The 20694-nt window shown below is 38.9% G+C and overlaps 1 protein-coding gene across 6 annotated transcripts in view; it reads right to left on the bottom strand.

The window, feature by feature from the left end:
- LOC107267449 (furin-like protease 1) overlaps positions 1 to 16558 on the bottom strand; it is a 115906-nt gene extending 99348 nt beyond the window's left edge. For 2 of the 6 annotated variants that reach the window (XM_025084801.1, XM_025084798.1), the window contains exons 1-3: positions 15464 to 15615; positions 14610 to 14751; positions 14348 to 14485 (exon numbers count right to left, since the gene is read on the bottom strand). The gene's annotated coding sequence lies outside the window, so the exon portion shown is untranslated. Of the gene's footprint in view, positions 1 to 14347; positions 14486 to 14609; positions 14752 to 15463; positions 15626 to 16037; positions 16088 to 16345 lie in introns of those variants that run through there. The other 4 variants (XM_025084797.1, XM_025084796.1, XM_025084806.1 and 1 more) reach the window with 4 other exon arrangements.
- Positions 16559 to 20694: the final 4136 nt, after the last annotated feature.

Raw genomic sequence — 20694 nt, 5'->3', positions numbered from 1 at the left:
TATGGAACTTAAGAAAAGTCGTTTATTTTTCCAAGAGGGTCAACTTGCTTTTCCACACGCCTCGCACCAACCTCAACCATTTCCGCAGACAATTAATTTGCCTGGAAAAACAATTAACGCCACCCTCCTCATTGCTATCGACCTTCGAGTTGTCACTGTGAAAAATATCTTTTGGCATTGCTATCTTGTTTTTCTTTTTTTAATCTGATCAATTATTCGATTGACAATTAAAGGGTTGATACTAGACGATATACGGGATACCGAGCGTATTACTTTTTTCGTTTGCCATAATATTTTATTACTGTCGCTCAAGTGAGAATTCACGTGGAGCCTTCTTCGAATCGAGGCCACGAACGATTCACAATTTGCGAATAGTCCATTGAACGTTTCGCGAATATTAATGGCGTTCGATGATTGCCATTAAAATAAAGACAGTTGTTGACGATTTCAAAGCATTGGTTATTTGACTAAAAATTTATAAATTTGCACATCGTGAAAGTATATACTCGCGGTGGTTATTCGCGTCGACGGAAAGTCGCGAATTGAGATTAGCAATTATTGGAGGTTGTCCAATTAGCGTATTTGACGTTTCGCTTACTATTGTCATTATCATTATTATTCATTCGGGCACGAAATTCCTAATTATCATTCATCATCGCAGAGATGTATTCACTGCATCATGCTATATCTATTAGTTCAAGGTGAAACCATAAGATAATTTGACATAACATATTTGCAAAATTGATTTCCCTAAAATGAACTATGCTACGGTGATTATGACTATCGACGCAATAAAATTCTCCAAAATGCACAGGCGGTATTATTAGCTAAAAAAAGAAATGCAGAAAATACAGACAGGCAAAATACTTCCATTTACGAGATCTATAGGAAAATAATGGCGCCTACGCATCGTAAGGGATGTCTGTACCGTAACACTTGCTGAATGCCAAGACAATTTCGCGAACATATTGCGAACATTACACCGTCTGGAATTGTCTCATTGTTGTATACGAATAAAATTGTCACTATGAATTATTACCAGAAGTAAAATGGACGGGCGCGTATGAGAACGGAGCATAGGAATTTTGTCAAAAAAAAAAATCGTGAAAATTTTTCGTTACCTTTTTTTTACAAAAGTAGAACACGTACTCGGGTACAAAAATTCGGGTCTGCAATTAACGAAAGACAGTAAGGATCCCTTTTCGATAAACTGTCATGCTCGATTTTCTTGAGTGACTGTACCGTGTCTCGCTGCCGGAACAATTTATGTGAGAGTCTTTATACTGTCAGAGGGATGCCACGTGGTGGCAAGGGACGTATAGGATTTGCCGAGAGTTCTAGATAAATTTAACGCGTGTCCCTCACTTTATACGCTGTTACGCGTATATTCGTATGTCCGTACGTAATCGCGTGCACGTAAGCGTGCGTTTGGGATTTTTCCACAAATCGCCAGTCATGCCTTCCGGGAGGATTAAAGCGGAAACAGGGTGAAAATCGAGGACGGTTTTCGCTGCCAAATAATTCGCGACTCTTTCGCGCGACTAACGAGCCTAGGTAAAACGGTAAAAGTTGTCGTTTCCGGTTGCGGCCATTTGCTAACCTAACCTAACCCAACGTTAAACCCAAGCCAATGCGGATCCGGCTTAACTTCAACTGACGTAAAAGGAATGTCACGGAATAGAGCAAAGCCATAGTTTCTGGGATTGGTGGTTTGCTCGAGCTAAAATGTCTGCGAGTGGCGCGAGGCTGCAATGGAATTTGATTTTGTGCCAAATGTCCTGGTACCACGTAGACAGTCCTAAGTATTTACCTACTTTTTACATTCGTATCGTCCACTTGATCCGAGGACGGTTCGGAACATGTTCCACCCGGTCTATAGTGATACAAAATTTTCATTATCAGTTTCCTTCCCTTTTATTGTATGTATCTGCCAATTTATTGATTTCGACTAAATCGATCTCGCTTCTCTTGGAATTTTAAATTACGTAAAACTACTTCGCCTAACGTTACGTGTTAAAAACGGCAATTTATCGTAATATCCTTGTGAATTTTACAAATACTAGACGAGAATTCGTAATGCACGATTACTGCCAGGTAAACGGAACGTTAACCCCGAATCTCATTAGCGACCTAGGGAAAAGTATGGGAGAAAATATCATTTTGAAAATTCGTGCCTTTAAACTTCCCACGATCAAAGTCTGTTGGATGGTACGTTCGCGAGATTACATGTAATTCAAAAGATTTTCAAATTATTACAAGGGATGCTGTTGCTTTTCAAAGAGTTGTAATTTTTTTTCTTCATTTTTTCTTTCTTGAGACGAAATTTATTTTTATTCAAAACTTATTTACTTCAAAAATGGACACTCAGACACTGCCGCTCTCGCAGTTTGCGCGCAAAAACAGAATATCCTTGCGCTTTACTTCATACGAATCTTTACGCTTTCTCGTTCAGAGTTCATGACGTTCTCGTGGAAATGGAACGGAACGTATACGTGTCTGACAAAATAGCGCTCTCAAACTTCTCGAGTTGAAGTTTCATGTTGGTAAGGACGAGCAAGAAAACTATCTCAGAATATCCGAGAGCAATTGAAAATTCTTTACACTAGATAGATAAGCTATCCGGTGTAAACACGAGAGATGTAAATTACTTGTTATTCGCGATATGCAAAAATTTGACAAGATGTCCGGTATAAGGAATAAAAGATGAATCGAGCACATAAAAGATACATTGTTACAGAAATAAGAAATTGGAATAGTAAAAAATAAAAAGAGAAGATATTACCATTATACTTTGAGACAATGGAAATGGAAAGGAAAATTTTCTTGAGTGTATATACACATGTATATACAATATATATGTGAACTCTAATTATTTACATCCATCTCCTCCTTTTTATTCTTTTTCCATTCGTTCCAACACACAACTAATTTTTTTTTTCAAGCTTTCACGAATTTCGAATTCTACAGGAATTTATGTAGATCGCGATAAGACAGACTGGAAGCTCCTGCTTTTCTTTTTTTTTGTTTCGTAAAAAGGGATCGTCCTTCTTATCCACCCTTAGATAAAGCCGCTGAGGGATAAGGTAGGTTGGTAGGTAGGTACGTCCCTGATTTTCGAAATAAACGACTGGAACGTATTAGGATAAGAATAGGATGGTGCATATTGAAAAGTGCAGTTACTCGAAAAATAAATCGCAAGATAAATATAGTAACACGTGAAATTTGTTGAAAGCACTAAATTTTTAAAAATAAAAAAGGCAAAGACCATGTTTTTTCTTTCATTTTGTAAATTACCTAGATCTTGATAAAGAATAGGCTCTGCTTTTTTGTTTTCTTTCTGTTTCGCAAGGGTAGCAAGGATCAACCTTATTATCTACGGTTAGATAATACTCACTAGAAAAAAAATAGGATAACATCCTGAAATTGGGGCTAGATAAAAGAAAGGACGAGATAATATAAATAAATAAGTTTATATAAAAAATACTTGATCCAGCATTTTCTTTAACAGCTCCCATATCATCTCGCCCACACAAGTAAGATTGGAGGTCAGCTTCGATTTTCAGGTTTAATAGAAAAAAAAATAAGTGTGACGTTTCTTTAACAATTCGATCTTGATATACCGATATACATATAGCCCAAAAAATTAATGTGAAACGTACTTGAAGTATAGTATGTAGTAAACATGTACATAAATGCCTACTCGTAGCTTTATACATGGCTACCCACATTTTCTATAATCAAGCTAATATTTTCAACTCATTCACTTTCCATTATGAAAAGCATTTTTTTATAGAAAATTCTGACAATAGAAGCACTAAGAGGCAGCCAGGATGGAAGCCCCAAGTGTACGCATTTAAAGCATGCACGATACATATTCAGCATTTTCAAGCAGTACATCCTAAATTTTTCCGTAATTCAGAACATATTCCCAAATAGATGTTACATTAACAATAACAGAAAACCAATCATTTTCAAATTCAAGTCAATAAATAATTAAACCGATAACTGCTTTTCATTCTCGAAAGAAAAACTAAACTTTCATGCATATATATTATGACTGAATAAATAATAATGACTGAAAAAAAAAGCATTAAAAATTTGTCATTTTGAATATTCTGAAAAATACTTAAACACCATGCACTACACACACCAACTCTATTTTGACAAAGACCATCATTGTTAGGTAGTCCCATTGAGCTGACTGTGCTGTACTACGGGCTAATATAAGAGGATGGTCTACTTACAGGCAGTTGGTAGATACTAAATAGTAACCGATAGCCAAAGCCATTCGATCGGTCGTACGTCCCATGAATTTTCATTGAGTTCAGAAAAGGGTGGCCCACGATCAGCCAGAGGCTTGCCGATAGTCGCTCTGGATTTTGTGAGAGAATGAGAAAGCGCGACAAGGATAGAATAACAGAGAAAGAGAGAGGAAGAGATAAAACGAGTGGGACGGAATGGCGATGGCAGGAAGCTTTTTGTCAGAGTCAATTTTTCATCCGGGCTACGCCGATGGATTGGCCAATGACGTTTCGATCGATTGCCCAAAACTTCTCAATGCTTCGGAATAGCAATTACGGTGAAGTCGCTGCCCGCCCGTTCCGGGACATTGTGATATTTGACACAGCCTCTGTACCATAACACGGTAGACGGGACACAATGCAAAGTTACAGCTCAACCGTTTTAATAGAGATCCCTATTAAAATCACTTTTTACATATTTTTCTCTTATTTTTTCCTATCCATAACTCTATCACGGGTACGCTTTCCTTTGCTTCTGTCAGTGTGCTCAGAAATGTTGACGATTTCCACATTTCCTTTCGAGTAGTATTTTTGTTTGGGAAGGAAGAATCGAAGAGGGATGATTCCTGATAAATAATTAAAAACTTTCCAAATTAATTAGTCTTAAGATGGATTTCAATTATTTTTTTACGTTAATACAAGAATTTATATATCAATGATAATTACCAAGTCGTGTGTCTGATCTGATCAATGCCTCTTAAAATTCTTACTGAACCAAAGTGGAGACACACAATGAAATTTAGCTTTGGTGGGTAGCACTCAATTCTCCCGACCTCATCCAACCTGTATCCAGAGGACTCAATCGTACCGCCAGGCCTGAAAAATTTCTTAGAATCGTTGGAAAATGCAACGTAAGATCCCGGTAACATTGAGTTATTCAATAGGACGCGGAGGCTGTGTGGAACGACGCTCCAGGGACTCGTATCGTCTCGCCCTGTTCCCCAAAGGGCTTCGCCTGGCTATTCCAGGATGAAACTCTCCTACCTCGAGGAATTGCTCTCAACCATCCCCTTCTTACGGTGGGATATCAACCTCCCCTAAGATGCCAACCTCCAGCATCCTAGGCGGGTTCATAGGGAAGTCCCAACCATTGGCTTCCTAGCCTTACCTATCCGTAGCTTGACTCCCATTACATCTCAGGGTCCAGAGTAAACAGCAGCGTGCATCCTTAAATTACCAGAGTCACGACAAATAAGACTGGATAATGGAGCGTTTCTTATTACCTCGGGGATTTACTTAAATTTAGGTACCTACGTACCCTCAGAATTAGGAACTAGAGCATCAGGCAATTTTCCATTGTTCAGCGTGAAAGTCTGGAGACGCTCAAAGTAGAACAGAATAAACGTCATTGAGTGATGGTGCTTAAGGTGCGAGTGTCCGGAGGATGTAATTTAAAAAGAAAACCAACTTATCTTATTAATCGCGTCTGTTCGACTTGCCTCGATACACCAAACAATCCAATTAAAAGCCCAGCCACAACAATGACGAATGTTGATTACGTTCATGACTTTGAGCTGGGCCACCAAACATACAGGATTATTATAGAATATTTCATTAACACAAGTCAGCCCTTACATGTGATTTCTATAGTGGAGCCAACTTCACGTGGTGCCAATACTCTTAACCCAGCGTGTACATGCGCAGAGTTAATTACGCAAATTAGTAGAGTCAATAGAGGCACTGTTTACTGTTATCGATGATTGCGCGATGCACAAATGCGTTCCGCGTACTTAGCAGCTAACGGTCGAACTCGTATAAAATATATTGTCGGACATGCAGGCAAATACAAAGACCCAATTATTTTAATCCAATAACCAGATTCGAATGGACAAATTGCTCGTAAGGAAATCCACGAGCATGACCTACGTGTCTCGTGTCTCGCTTTGCTTTCAATCGCACGGTCTATAAATTGCATCTAGGTTATTGTGAGCTTTGGTTAAAGCGAAGTTCCGTACAGTAATTGAGCTGTTTTGAGGTGCTGGCTCGGCTAAAACTTTTCCTCCGGGCACTTATTACGTCGAAAGCGATCGGCACGTTGCGTTTGGGGGAAAAAGAAAAACAAGAAAAATTTAAAGCTCGACCAGCAGGCAGCAGGTGCGCGCAAGAGTGACGATAAATTATGAAAAGTTTTCGAGCGCTGCCGACTCGGTTGTAGAGTGTTGCGAGACTCCGGTTGAGAGATGAGAGTCGCATCTGCGGCTTTTCCGTAATTAAGGCTCGCCCCGAGTCATCCTCGAACTTTGAGACCTGCAAGCCACGCACTTACGGGCGAGCCACCTAACCTTCAACTTCAAAGCGACGTGCTTGCAGTGCCGCAAACCTACGGAGATGAATTTGGAGCAAGAAAATTGATCTTTATTTAGAAAAATTATGATTTTGATAATTATTATTTTTATTTGCAATTTCGAAGTAATTATCGCGATGGAGAATGCGTATGCGAAAGTTTGATTTGGTGTCAGGTCAGGTTAGGTTAGATAATTAAAAAGCACAGAATCATAATGGGACGAGGATATGCTTGTTACGGACGTCCTAATAATTTCCGTAGCAGAGGGATTTTCATGAAAAATGTCGCTTTCTCGGTTTACCCGTCGTTTCGCAATGAGATGGAAAAGAGGCGAGGAACAACAACAACGCATTTTTGTCGACGTGGAAATGAACTGGCAAACAATTAGCGAGACGCGCAACCAGTTCGTTTCTGTACTGTAACCGGGATGGGTGTATCCTGAGGGGATGAGGAGAAAGGGTTAATGGGGTAGGTATAGAAAGGCTTGCAGGAGACAGAGAAAGGCGTCGCTGCGCCGACTGCGAACTGTAGGGTCAAGGGTCGACTGCCTCACTTATTTATACGTGCTTAGTCAGCTGAAAAGAACCCTTTTGACTGCGATGCTTTCTTGCTAGCGGCGACCATTCATGCCAAAGCCACCACGAGATTCCTTTGGGTTAGGGCAGTCAAGTCGTTCGACTTTACGGTCAAATTATTTCTGTCTGGAAAAAGAGAGATTAACGATAAATTTATTTTTCTCTTTTTTCAATTTCCAGACAGTCAATGACTTACGGGTATTGCCATTCAGAATAGAATAAAAGGACGAACCACCAGAACTCTTCTCTTTAGTCTTTTTTTTATTGGTAAATCAATTCTTTTAGCTGATATTGGCCAAAAACGAATTTCAATAAATTCGTACTCATTTGTACGAGTACGTTTACGTACTCTTGTTTCACAGTCGAAATCTTCTTTAAACTATAACTGTAAATTTAAAAAGTAATTTTGGGGGGGGGGGGTTCAAAAGGCAATATAGTGAAGGATGATCAAGATGATACGCCAATAGTGTAACTCTCCCTCACGAAGTACAAGGCGGTAACAATACCGAAAAGGGAACATTGAGAATTTCAAACGAAGTGGATCAGGTCTACCAGAAAGATAAGGCCTAACCCGCTCTTCGGTGTACCCGACCTAACTTAACGAAAACCATCCCAACGTATTCTAACGTAAATGGCTAGGTAACCTAACGTCTAACGTGAAGAGGATACCGTAGCGCGCGTTAAGGATACTGAGGTAATCGAGCGTGAGAGAATCATCCCTGAGTCGGCAGCGAGACTTCTGGCACGTTGGATTTTGCTGGCAGAAAACGTTTTAGAAAAAAATATCTTTAAACATTGCAAAATGAATCGCTTCCTATCGATTCTTCCTATATTATTAACATTGACACGTGGTAAACGAGGGTCGTAAATTTCATCATTTGTTCTCTTTAATAATGTAAAAGGACTTGAGTGAAGCCACGTGCAACGATGCTGGGAAATCACTGACACATCCTGAATCTGGCCATCAGTAATTTCGTCGATGGTGCCTACTGCAGTTTTGCAGTGCCTGGAAATGGATAATCTGAGTGGATGCTTCATTATCGGATTCCATAAAAAGTCATGCAGATACGATTCTAATGTTATTACTTTTTCAAAAAAAAAAAAAAGAAAAAGACAATTTCAATGAAACTTTTTCTCCTTTTCTACCCTCGAAGGGTTGTCTAGAGAGAAAAAAAGGCTCAGATCTTTTTGCTCGCTCGTTTAAGGTCGCCTCGATGAATTCTACAGGGTGCCGACGTTTGAGAGGGTTTCCTGCAGATACTACATGCAGAAGGTCCTGAAGGGTTTGTACCTAGTCGGGTAATTTGCACCGACCTTTTGAACCTTCGTTCACACTGGTATCTGAATAACTTGAGGGTATTTCGCCTGGCACAAGTGTAGGGGTGGCTCGACTGCCTGTCGGTATCCTTGAAAGGGCCCCAGGAAACAGGCTAGAGTGAGAAAGCTTTGGAGTTGGGTTCGGAGCAGTTGAGGGAGTTGCGATGGGGTCACCCATGCAAATGAAGGACACGCTCCGAACATTTCCCACGACTCGTGCCATTCGGAATGACCTATTGACCTCGACAAATGTAAACAAGAAGAACTAGCCTAGCGAGGAATGAAAAGGGGGTGACACTGCAACCTCTTTCTGCCACTCTCAAACTTGCCTGATTCGTCTTTGCCGTCAGCCCCAAGGACTTGAAGACTCGGAAAAAGAAAAAAAAGACCAGCAAACGATAAATTACGAAGGAATTTTCCGATCAAAATTATTTTACAATGTCCTGGTAATAAAGTGTAATTGTCGAAGGACAACATTGCTAATTTATTATAATAAAGAACAATTATGAATCTTCACGGTTTAACGACTGGGCAAGACCCTCCGGAGTCACCCCGCCTAATACATAAACTACCCTAACGATTTTCATTATGGGTCCCAATTGAATACACTTATGCATAAGGGAGGCCGGAGTGTCCTTATCGCGGCAGGCTTAGCCTGATGAATATTCCTTCAATGTTTTCCTTTTCAATTAGAAATTATGTTTGATGACACCTAACCTTATTGAAGCTGACGGGGTTCGTCTCCAAGGTGGCATCTTAGTCAAATTAATTCTCCGACGGAGTTCGTCAGCTCGAGGCCGACGAGCATTTTAACGAACTTTGAACTCTGTTAAAGAAGACACCGTGGATATCGCCCTTGCCTTACTCACTCGCACAGGAACTTCGGTTAAATTGACTTTAACCTCGAGGCTGGCGATATTAATGCGTTTATAGCTGAGTAGACTCCGCGTCAAAGATCTTACGAAACGTATCTATATTTCCAAGAGTACATACGCGCCTGGCGCTTACATATGTACATAAGGGTTTACCTAGTACTGAAAACTCTTGGGACAAATACATTTGAAGAATAAAAATGTGACTCGTAAAAATTAGAAAAAAAAAACTCAATGATATGCATTGTCGCGTTTACGACTGGTCGGATCGTCACTTGTTTTTGGAAATTCTCGACCCGTAGAAAAATTCTCAGTCTCGGTGACAAATATAGGTATAATGCAAGACGCACATGTAACTTATGGGGATTCGGATGAACGAAAATTCTCACAGACATTTTTCACTGCGTTGGACAAAAGTTACCACAGGTTTCTTGTCGACGTTATATTTCCGTAAGTTTCCGCTGCCAAGAGGTACCTTATGGAATTTTATTACTTCTGCATACAGTCTTTCGCGGCACTTCCTCATGCGGTACGTATTGCATACTTGTCCACGGAGCTATGTTTAATATTATAAAGTGCGGATACTAGAGAGTGTAGCAGCTACCAGTATTAATACTAGCAGCAGTCTACAAGGTACCGTCAGCCGAGCATATAGCTATATGGCTTTTCTCTTTTATCTATGAATTTTACTTTAGGTACTTGATCTCGGAGCAAATATTTTTATTTTACGATCGGCAAATCGTACGACTCGATCGATACTGAAAATATTTTGCAAATATTTGTAAAAACACGTACACGTGGTAATTTTTCAAGGAGGGAGGCGTATGTCGAGTCTTTCGTTTTACGTCACTGGGCTTTAACGTCAAATTACATTGTGTGTTAAGTCATTTGACGCTTCGAAAAAACACGCTACTTTTTTTAATTAATGTGCCCTGTTTTTTGTTTTTCAGGTAACAATGTCATGGGGTTAATTGTAGGTAAGTATAAAGATGTGCGGATTCACGCTTGTATATCGCACGAATGTGTATATATATATATATATATATATATATATATATATATATATACATACACACACACATATATGGGTCACTCAAGTTCTCAGAGAGACCAATCCATAACGTTTACTTAGTAATTAATTCATAGCCAATTACCATCACTGGTGTTGTAAGCAATTAGACCTGGAGTGGTAAGTTAGATTGAGTGGATAAGCGTAATTATACTATATGTATAAAACAATACTTCACTGACGTTTATTCAATTTCTTCAATTTTGCCAAATTATTATTACAGCTTGAGATATATATATGAGAAAAGTTTGTTAAAAAATAGAGTTTCTGAAATGAAAGAAAAAAAGAATTTTAAAGATTAATTTGCTTGGATCAATATTGAAGTCGGTTAGTTATTTCGCTATTGTAGTGCGTTAAAAGACTGTAGCTGTAATGCTTTGGGATAAGCCTACAAAATATGTACACGGTAAAGTCCGATTCTAAATAAATGTCTTTTAGGAATTCTTTTAAGGTAGATCTCGTATTTCCTCGATATCCTGTCCCGAGGGATACAGCAGCTAAAAAAAGACGTAAACGATTGGCAAGTAGAGAAAGCACGTCCGAAGAAACGACTGCGCATACAATTTTTGGAGTTCGCGTCTAGGTCTGAAATTTCATTTTTTGTATTAAAAAAAACCATTTTAATTTCGTATTCCTCTTAAAAAAATAACGAGGTATCCTTTGCTTCGTAGTAATTTATAGGTGTAAGAAATTTTACATAATACGTAATAAATAAGGACTCGTGTATTCGAGAGCGGAACGGACAATTCATAACGCATTGAAATTATTTGAGTGTGCTTCGTGGCAGAGATTGATTTTTATTTCTTGCGAAAGCGGGTAAACGCGTACATTCGTGATGACGTAATTGATGATAAAATTTCATAAGCTCGGTAAAAGCTGTAGTTTGCAATTAGCACGAAACAAACGTCTCCACGTACAAGAATGTCGTTGCACTTTTTAACCATCGCAGAGACTCGGTAGGAGAGTCTGCAAATAAGTGAGTTTTCATCGTAATTTTTCTCTTTTCATCTTGGAGCTTACGCCTGGACAAAAAATGTAAAATATTCAAACACGTGGAAAGAGCCTTTGACGTGTATTGGAGGTAGAGCAAAATGCTTATTAAAGTTTTCATAACGATCGTGCGCAAGCTTAACGACAAAAGGCCATTTGAAAATTGACTAAAAATTCTCTTAAATAATATTTCGTGATAGTTACCGTTTTATTTAGAAATTTCATGTAGAACAAAGTCGTGACTATTAGGATACCCAAAAACGTCATGAGATTCCATCCCCGCCAGTTAAAAAATGATTTCGACGTGCGTCCAGAATATTTCGCACAAATTCCCATCGAACGAATTAAATTAGAAAATGAGTTAAATGTATAAAGAAATTTTTTTATTGTTTCAAATTAAAGCAGGTTAACATGTCAAATTTTGTTGCTATCTAATATCATGAACAATCGAATCAAGAACGATTCGATTCTCTGTTATTTATATTATCAACTTCAAGTTTCCACTGTGCAATGTCGAACAGATATTAACCCCAAGTTAGATGATACTAGTTCTAGCGAAGCCGGACTGGGGAACATCGTCTTAGGACCTACAACATCAGATTAATTCTAAGACAGCCCATAGTGCATCATATTAGGGCGGAGGAGACAAGACCAAAGACTGAAGCGCGACAGAGCAAATTTAATTAGTCTAGTCGAGACTACATAGGACTCGACTAGGTTAGATTAGACCAGACCGAAATCCGACCATCCTTTACTGAATTACATAGAATCACAGCTACACAAGGGCCAAGTTTCTTTTCCAAAAGGAAGGAAACTAAACCACATCATAGAAAACTTAATGAGATTAATGAGCAAGGACGAAAATGTCATAGGCCTAAATAGGTATGAATGAAGTAACTAAATTAAAGCGCAAAAGCAGGCATCACGGCAGGAAGGGATTGAAGAAAATTTAAAAGCAAATAAAAAATATTGCTAACCGAATTGGCAATAGCAATCGGTACTAATACGCAGGTATCCAGCGTGTAGTTGTAGTTTCAAAGTAAAAGCAATTTCCTCGAAGGACATAAGTAAACCAAAGTAACCGGTGTGACGTGAGTAAGGGGACTAGATGCAAGTGTCCAGGTTCTATTTGCAGACCGGAAATTGATTTTGCGTGTGTACCGGAAGCAAAGTACTGACACCCTTAAAGCCTGTATTGCCATCCGTGTAATGCTTGATGCATATTGTATGTAAAACAGTACTGGAACCAGACTCTACTGTGTACTCTCAATAACAAAGCTCTCAGAACGTGATCTTGTCGACGCGAAAATCCTTTGTTTTCAGAAATCAATTTACGAATTCTATTTGGATGACGTAAAGTTTGGGCGAAACGTTGCCAAACGCATTTCTAAGGATCGTGAAATCCGGATTTGGATACACTAATTAATGTTGGAATTTCAAACGATATAGTTTTAAGAAATAAGTATGCTTACTATGTGATACACGAAATGTGTAATATCACTGTGGATTTATATAATTACCAAATATCATTGTGGAATTAACGTCCAGAGGCCATGTATAATAGGAGAAGATAGATAATTGGAAATTGCAAAATCTTCTTGATTATTGGGTATAATACAGTATGACACGATATTGTGGTACGAGAGTCTAATGTAACTAGAATATGCAGATGACTCTAAATAAATCAAATTTGTCTGAACGAGTTGACGACACTTCGTTGGCTTTTGCTTTTGGGCTACGTCGAATGGGTTTTTTTTTAAATTTTTAACACTTGCAAAATACTTCAGACTGTCCTTAAGGTTGATGTATCGACGCAAAATTTATTTAGTAGTAAAAGGGAAGAATAACACGAAAAGAGACTCGAGGCGTCAGTCTTCCCCGTAAGACGAAACAGCAAAGAACCAAAGGAGGAGAATCAATGAGATTTGCGTGTCGAACGATTCGCGCGACTGAAGCAGAAGCGCCGCGAGGAGACCAAAGCAGAGTTCTTGGAAAACTCGAAAGTTTTTGAAATTCAGGAAAGCAACTCTCGGAATCAAATCGAAGCGATTCCCGAAGCAGCCACGAATTCGTGATTGGAATAACGACGCTCTACCTCTGTGTATCTTTCGTTTCGGTTGTTGATTTTTCTTTTTGTTTCAAGGAATGTCCTCCCGACGATTCGTTACGTGAAAGATCAAGTTTGTACAATGTACTATTCCATCGGTCGTTGCCATATTGAACCTAGTTAAACGCTTGTCTTAGTTTCTAGCAAGATCAAAGGAAACTCTACAGCTGTTGTATGAAAAAGAAACTTGTATAAAGAATTCTTAAAGTGATCGAAAAATAGTACGCCCTAATATTTCAACAGACTTGAGAGCATTTCGGAATCTGATTATTTTCATTCTATAATTTATTACTGCATTTCCGGAGTAGCGTCACTCGAATTATTTCAAATTCAACCCCTAGTAGCCCTACGTTCAAAATTGTCCGGAAGTATTGAAATATCCACGTAAAAGCGACTTCGCATTAATCGAACTAGAATTGATTGTGGAATACCACTGTCCGTCACTGTCACTCCGTCGCGATCAAATGACTCTGTTGGGAAGCGTCTTATACATCCATCATTTTTATACTTGTGACAAGAAACCCTGAGCGTCGATCATTTCAGTAATCAGCATCCGCATGTAATCGCATGGCCGGTAGCTTAGGCGATTTGAATACGCGTACTAAAATTATAAAAACTAATCACTGCCTATCTCGCTCGAAGAGAACAGGGATGAAAAATGGAAAAAGTTAAAGATTAATCGATCTACCGAAAATATTCGTATTATAAGAGAGAGGTACAGTGCGAACCCGACGGTAGCTGCTATGTGTGAGGATGTTCTTTTTTTCCCGAGTTGTTACAGTCAGTGAAACCTTTTGCTAAATTGCCATGAAATATAACGAAGTATACTTACCCGAAGTCGAGTAACGAAAGTAGAAATGAAAAGTCTCCCAGGAAATTGTGGCCCAATTTAAAAAAATATTTTTTTTCACCAACGCTCACCACACTGCCATTTGGAAAAGCCCTGTGTACTGAAGTTTACTGGTCGTGCCTGTAACATGTGACCAAAATTAATATGCGTGTTGTTATAATTGCCGTAGTTTGTTAAGAGAAATGCGCTTTGAGGCGCAAAATTAGGTGTGAAATTAAACCAAGAAGAAATTTCATTCTGATACCTTCTACCCAGGTGCACTGGGTACGCGAGAAGTTTTGCATTTTTCTTATTTAAAACTCTCGCCACCCATGTAGCGTTACCGTACACCTTTTTCATTAGAAGTGTAACACTAATGGCGGCTGCCCGAGTGTTGACGGCTCCGTCTACGGCAGGATAATTTTAATTGACAGTTTAAATAAATTTTTCAATATATGCCAATTGTTATTCATTGTGGTTGACCAGATTAAAAAATTCATCTAAGTATTTACCCCTTTCCCAATGAAGCTCAACTGAAACAATTTTCGCTGAATATGAATAGCACAAAGAATTTATTGAAATTTCTACGATTTCACCGTAGAAATACATTTTCCACAATTTCATACGAGCTTTCAACTCAATGTCACATTCAAACCCGTATTCCCTTCAAGAGTAATGTTTCGCCAAAAATCCTGCAATTTCTAATCTGTCAAGTTATCATATCTTTTTCATTCTTTAAATTAATTAACTGACCCATCTCTCTTGTCAGCTGGAACAGACTGGTTGACTAGAACCATGATTCATCTCGAATGCTGACCGCCCCCCTCCTGCTACTCCCTCGTGACCTTCTATACATTTTGCGACAACGGTTAAGCTGACGTCTCAAGGGTACAACTCAAAGGAGTGGTTGCGTACTAATTGTAAGTGTACATTTCGTAATGCATCAAGTCCCTAACGTTTTGACGAAATTATTAAAAATAAAATAGCATTTTTTACAAAAGGAGAATATAGACGACACTTAAAGTTTCGAAAACAGTCAAGGTACAACAGCTGACGGATAAAGTACTACGATAGTTACCGGTGACAGGATGTATTGGAAAAATGACGTATGCCACACACCTGCTATTTTCCCATAGGAATATGGTGCATTTGTGCTACGGTTGCGAGACAGGAGTTATCCGATATAGGGTGTGGCCATTCTCGCCGGAATCGTCGGTTTTATCTCCACCAGAAGCAAAACTGTTTGTCTTATTCCTCAAGACGGGTGAGACGATTAACGACCTGGATAAACATACCCAGTGAATTATGAGTAAAGAAGATGGAAGGAGGAGCGTGGTGCTGAATATGGACTATAGTGTAAATAGTAGTAACCACCAGAGTCTAACTAGAGAATTAAACATCTTGGCTAAATAGTTCATTATTTATTACTTATATAATTTCAATTATCCACGCTGCCCTACAAATTTTTAATTACTTGCACATATTACAATACGCAGCAGAGTCTCCATTGTAGCTAACCCACTTAAGTTGAACTAGTCAATTAACCATCTTGTCTGACCTGGACAGGCAACATACCACCCATATGCTATTTCACGTACGTATATGCTAATTTCACTCAACAGACCTATGCACTCTGGACTAGCATTAACAAAGTGATAACACCCCAACACCGATACAACAAGCCAGTTCATACTTTATTTAACGGACTGCTCGACATCGTTGATTAAAAATGCTACGTGGCAAATCGTAAGAGCTCCAGCAAGATACTAGAGCTAAAACGGAGAGAGTTTAAATGATAAACCATTGCTCTGGGTTGTTCGGGTCAGTCAATTAAACGGCTTGTTTGGCTGAGACAGGCTTCGTGCTTTCGCACATAGATTCTCTATGGTAATTTGATCTACTTCACCCCATGAGAACCATACGTCAACGTGGCGGAATTAATTGTCATTCATAGGGGTGCGATTGGGTGGGGGGGTGTATCAGAGAGCCCTAAATCCTAACCTTTAACGTTGACACAACTGAAAGTTCCAATGCCTTCACTATCTTTCTCGAACGACGATCTGCGGTAGCACAGACACTATACTATCGTTAAGCTTACTACGGTAAGACTATACACAGTGAAAAATGTTTAGTCTATCCAACCGAGGCCGTGGAGCTCCCGGAGAAAGGGGAAGCGCACAAAAAATGTCGACTGTCCCTGGAGGCTCCCCTCCAAGTCAGTCGTTCGCTGAAGCTCGAAGCGAGAACAAGAGTTTCCATGCCATTGAAAATGAAGTTTTGAAATTCGTTACAGTAATGCTACCACTGTTGTGCTTCCTGGTGTCGATCATTTTAATTTGGAATACAACGTTTTTGAATTTCACACGGGATTACGGTTATAACGTAGCAGGAGTCCTGCTTTGTAATACATGAATATTTATCCTCGTATAATAATCCAATTGTGCAGCTCATCTGGCCAACGGCTATTAAGCACTTGCAAATTGCACGGGTTTATTTGTAGATAAATATTTTTATGCAAATATCACCGTATTATTTATACATTCTACATTTTCCTGATGGATACCTACGATGCGTGTTGATTTGACAAAGAACGTTGACGTGCGTATATCGTAACCAATAAATTATTTCAATTTTTCAGAACAGTGATAATACATAAACGTGTATATACATATTAAATGGATGTGTTCCAGCATTATACGTTTATATTCCGTGAACCATCCAGAGATCATCATCCATGCGCGTGCGTGTATTTCGCTGCTTCCCAGTCCTGACAACCTTTGACAATGTATGTCGCAACAGGGCGACTGCCAGAGTCGTAGCGGGCCGCGACGTTGTTCGAGTCCGAACAATAATGCTTTTAGACATGGATTGTAGAGCAGGAGCCTTGCACGAGACACGTCGTCTTGCCCATTATCGGAGCGAATAATCCGTGCTTCATTGTGTTGCTGGCATTTCGCTGGCGGAAAAGTCATGTTTTAACGTATTCCAGAATCACCTGTACAGAAAGCGATCGTTATAAATTCAAGGGCTTATACACTGACATCTACAAGGCTGCTTGTTCTTACAAACTGTCTTCGCGTGAACTAGGTTACGTCGGTGCTACGTGATTTTTAATTACATAACAGAGGAAAGGTATGTAAAATCACCTCTCCGACTTCCTGCCTCTTTCCTAAGACCTTTGTGACTCACTTTTTTTCTACTTGTACCTTCTCGCCTTTGTTCCTCCATGGAACAACGAAGAAGGCACTTTTTCGAAATTCAATTGAGCCTTTGCCATCTTGAATTTGCACAATTTTTATAACAAGTAACTGAATGCAGTATACATAAGTTACACGAGAAATATATTCCAGTGTACGAATTTACGTTGAAAATGGAAATAATGGACTGATTAGTTTGGCACAGTTAGAATCAGATCTATTGTTATTACGAGTGAAATTGTTTTATGCAATCGAAAAAGGGTGCACGCGCTATGTGCGCGTGGATGTTGAATTCGCGCGTGATCGTAAATGTATGTTTCCATAATTCCAAACAAGACGCGCTGAACCAACCAAATCAAAAATATACACGAAAATTCGAGTTTCGTATGTAAGTCATATACAATACTAACGTTATCATCTGTTCTAGACGAAACGCCTTTGAAGTGACGTATATCCGAAATTGATTTCTTTTTCCGACGGCAAGTATGACATAGGACATGATAGTGATGACAAACGATCATGGCTTACGGCAAACCTGTTTGCTTCTGTATATTACATTAGGTTGGTTCGCGATGTCCTTGTTAAATCATTTTTCACGCGAAGAATATGATACTGTGTCGAAAGATTTAATTTAAAAATTTTAAAGGACAGAAGGTGTCAATTTAATATAAATTTTTATTATTAACAATTCGAGCACGGAGGAGAGACTGAAAATTAATCTAATCGGCGCTTTCGGTACTGACTGTATTAATCAGTATTATATTGGCAGTAGATTCATAGCAAAACTATGAAACGAGGGGACGTCCAAAATTATAGGTAATCCACGCGCACCCTATTGAAAAAGTTAGTCGATAAGGCCAATATAGGCATTTCTAAATAATCAATTTTCATAATGTCAGTATCGGTTGGGTAAGTTATACAAAAATTGATGGATCGTCCCCATCACCCAGACGTACAATATATTATATTACAGATCACTGATGTTTGGCAACCTTTGAAATTGATGAGCAGAATAGCATGTTACAAAGTTACCCAGCGAACAGGAACTTTACATGTGACGTGTATGTTATTCTTCTTCTTCTTCTTGTTCCTTGTTCGCTTTGTGCTCTAGAGAGTCAAGTGCCAGGTGACGTGTATGTCAGTTGTAATTTCCCATCTGTATATATAACGAATAACAGCGCTGTTAAGTTCACGTTATGCAAATAACGAAGAAATAACAACTGACTAACGTGAACGTGACGTGCGGCATTGTTTGCTGGGTTCGTAATAAAAAAATGTTAATGTCAATATATATCTTGCGAATTTACTCGTTTAAAATCATTCAACTGATTAATTTAAACTCGTAATTTTAACTGGTAAAATTGTTTATTTTTCTTTTTTTTCGATATTGAGAAAACAATTAACTTACGACTCATATCAGAAACTTATTTGAACTATAAATTTTTCCATTGCGTGCATGGCAATTCTAAATCACGGGATGTGAGGCGAATCTTCTAAGGTTCAACCTGTAGGCAGATAGCGTGTTCAGGTCATAGTACCAAATTGATTTACACCGTGTCAAGCACATGGGTACATTCGGTCCAAGCTAGAAACACTGCTGAGTAAGTATAGACTCTGCATTGGTACGCATGTCTCACGAGTTATGATTTGAATATTGAGCCGAGTTGGATAATTAGTACTTAGTCGAGACAATTGGATCAATGCGACTATTAATTTTGTACACGGAACTTATAATTCAATACATTTAAATTACGGTCTAATTATGAAAATATTATAATTGGTTTGTTACCATTGTTGGGGAAATTTATTTAACTCTAGAGGCCTTACTGTACTTCTCGATGCCAGTCAACCAATTTTGTAAATTAATGTTCACTTACTGATATAATAATAAATAAGAAGACTTACCAAAATAGCATCTGTTATCCGTCACTTTGGGTCTGCTGTGCGGTTATAGTCTCACGTGCTACTACGCGTTTGTTAACTCACACGGTACATTATGTTATGATCTGAGAATGCATATCTGCAACAGTACACAATTTGATATTGAGTAGGAAAATAAAACAAATCTTAATTTCATAAACTCGTACTTAGACGTCACGCAATTTTGGCAAGGAATATTTACTTATTCGAGAACGGATAAAATTCGCACACTGTGCGGACTGTACAATAACACTAATTCGAGGATTTGATACTATGTCTACATCTTGCACATAGACTGGGTCAAATAATTGTATATACATACTCGAATCACAGTATTTTCTTTCACATTTTCACACGTGTTCCTAGCCTTATGTTTATACGGCTTTAAGATGCGTGAAGCCTTAGTAGATGAGCTTTAACGGAATTCTCAGAGATCAGGATGCACTATGTTTTTATTTTTTTAAATTTTTGATCGAAATGACGATAACACTCAGAGAACGTTCCGGTCCGAAGAAACGAAACTACGCGACACCTTACGACTGAATTGGAAACTCATGGAATCGCGTCGGTAAGGAAGAAAACATAGATTAGTAGCATTTTACTCCATGGAAAACAAAAGCTGTATGAGCAGTATGCACTCAAATTTGAACAATCGACAAAAGGCAGAGACGAGTAGGGAGATGCAGAACGCTACGGTTTTAGGCGATACCAAAATCATGCCGCTAAAACGTTACAGCGGGTCTGGAAGTAGGATTTTGTGATCATCGCCTCTGTTGACAATACTCTTTCGAATGAGAATGATTGGAAAGGTTAGCAAACGATACTTTTTTGAAAAACTCAGAAAAACGGTGTTTACACGATGTACTTGCTACGTACTTATCTTGAATTTAAAGAAAAACTGTGAGGGTGCAAACGATGGAACGCAGGGAAAATGTACTAGAGTGTTAGTACTAGAGTACTGGTACTAGAGTACGCTAAAAAAAATTTAGGCAATATTTGATGAGCAGCCTCCTTCTAAGAGTTGCTCTCGGAACCAGCGGTAAGTTGCGGAGAATCTCTGTCGGTCAGGCTACACGTTCGTGATCACATTCAGCTCGGCTAAGGTGGGACATGCATTATCGACGGAGGCGATGATCACAAAATCGTACGCCGCAACTCGCCGCTACGATTTAGCGCCATGTTTTTGGTATCGCCTAAAACCGTAGCGTTGTGCATCTCCGTATTCATCTCTGT

The sequence above is a fragment of the Cephus cinctus genome, unplaced genomic scaffold, assembly GCF_000341935.2.
Source record: "Cephus cinctus unplaced genomic scaffold, Ccin1 Ccin1_scaffold0404, whole genome shotgun sequence".
Classification (NCBI taxonomy): domain Eukaryota; kingdom Metazoa; phylum Arthropoda; class Insecta; order Hymenoptera; family Cephidae; genus Cephus; species Cephus cinctus.
The sequence above is the reverse complement of the archived record's forward strand: the minus strand, read 5'-3'. Positions and strand labels throughout refer to the sequence as shown.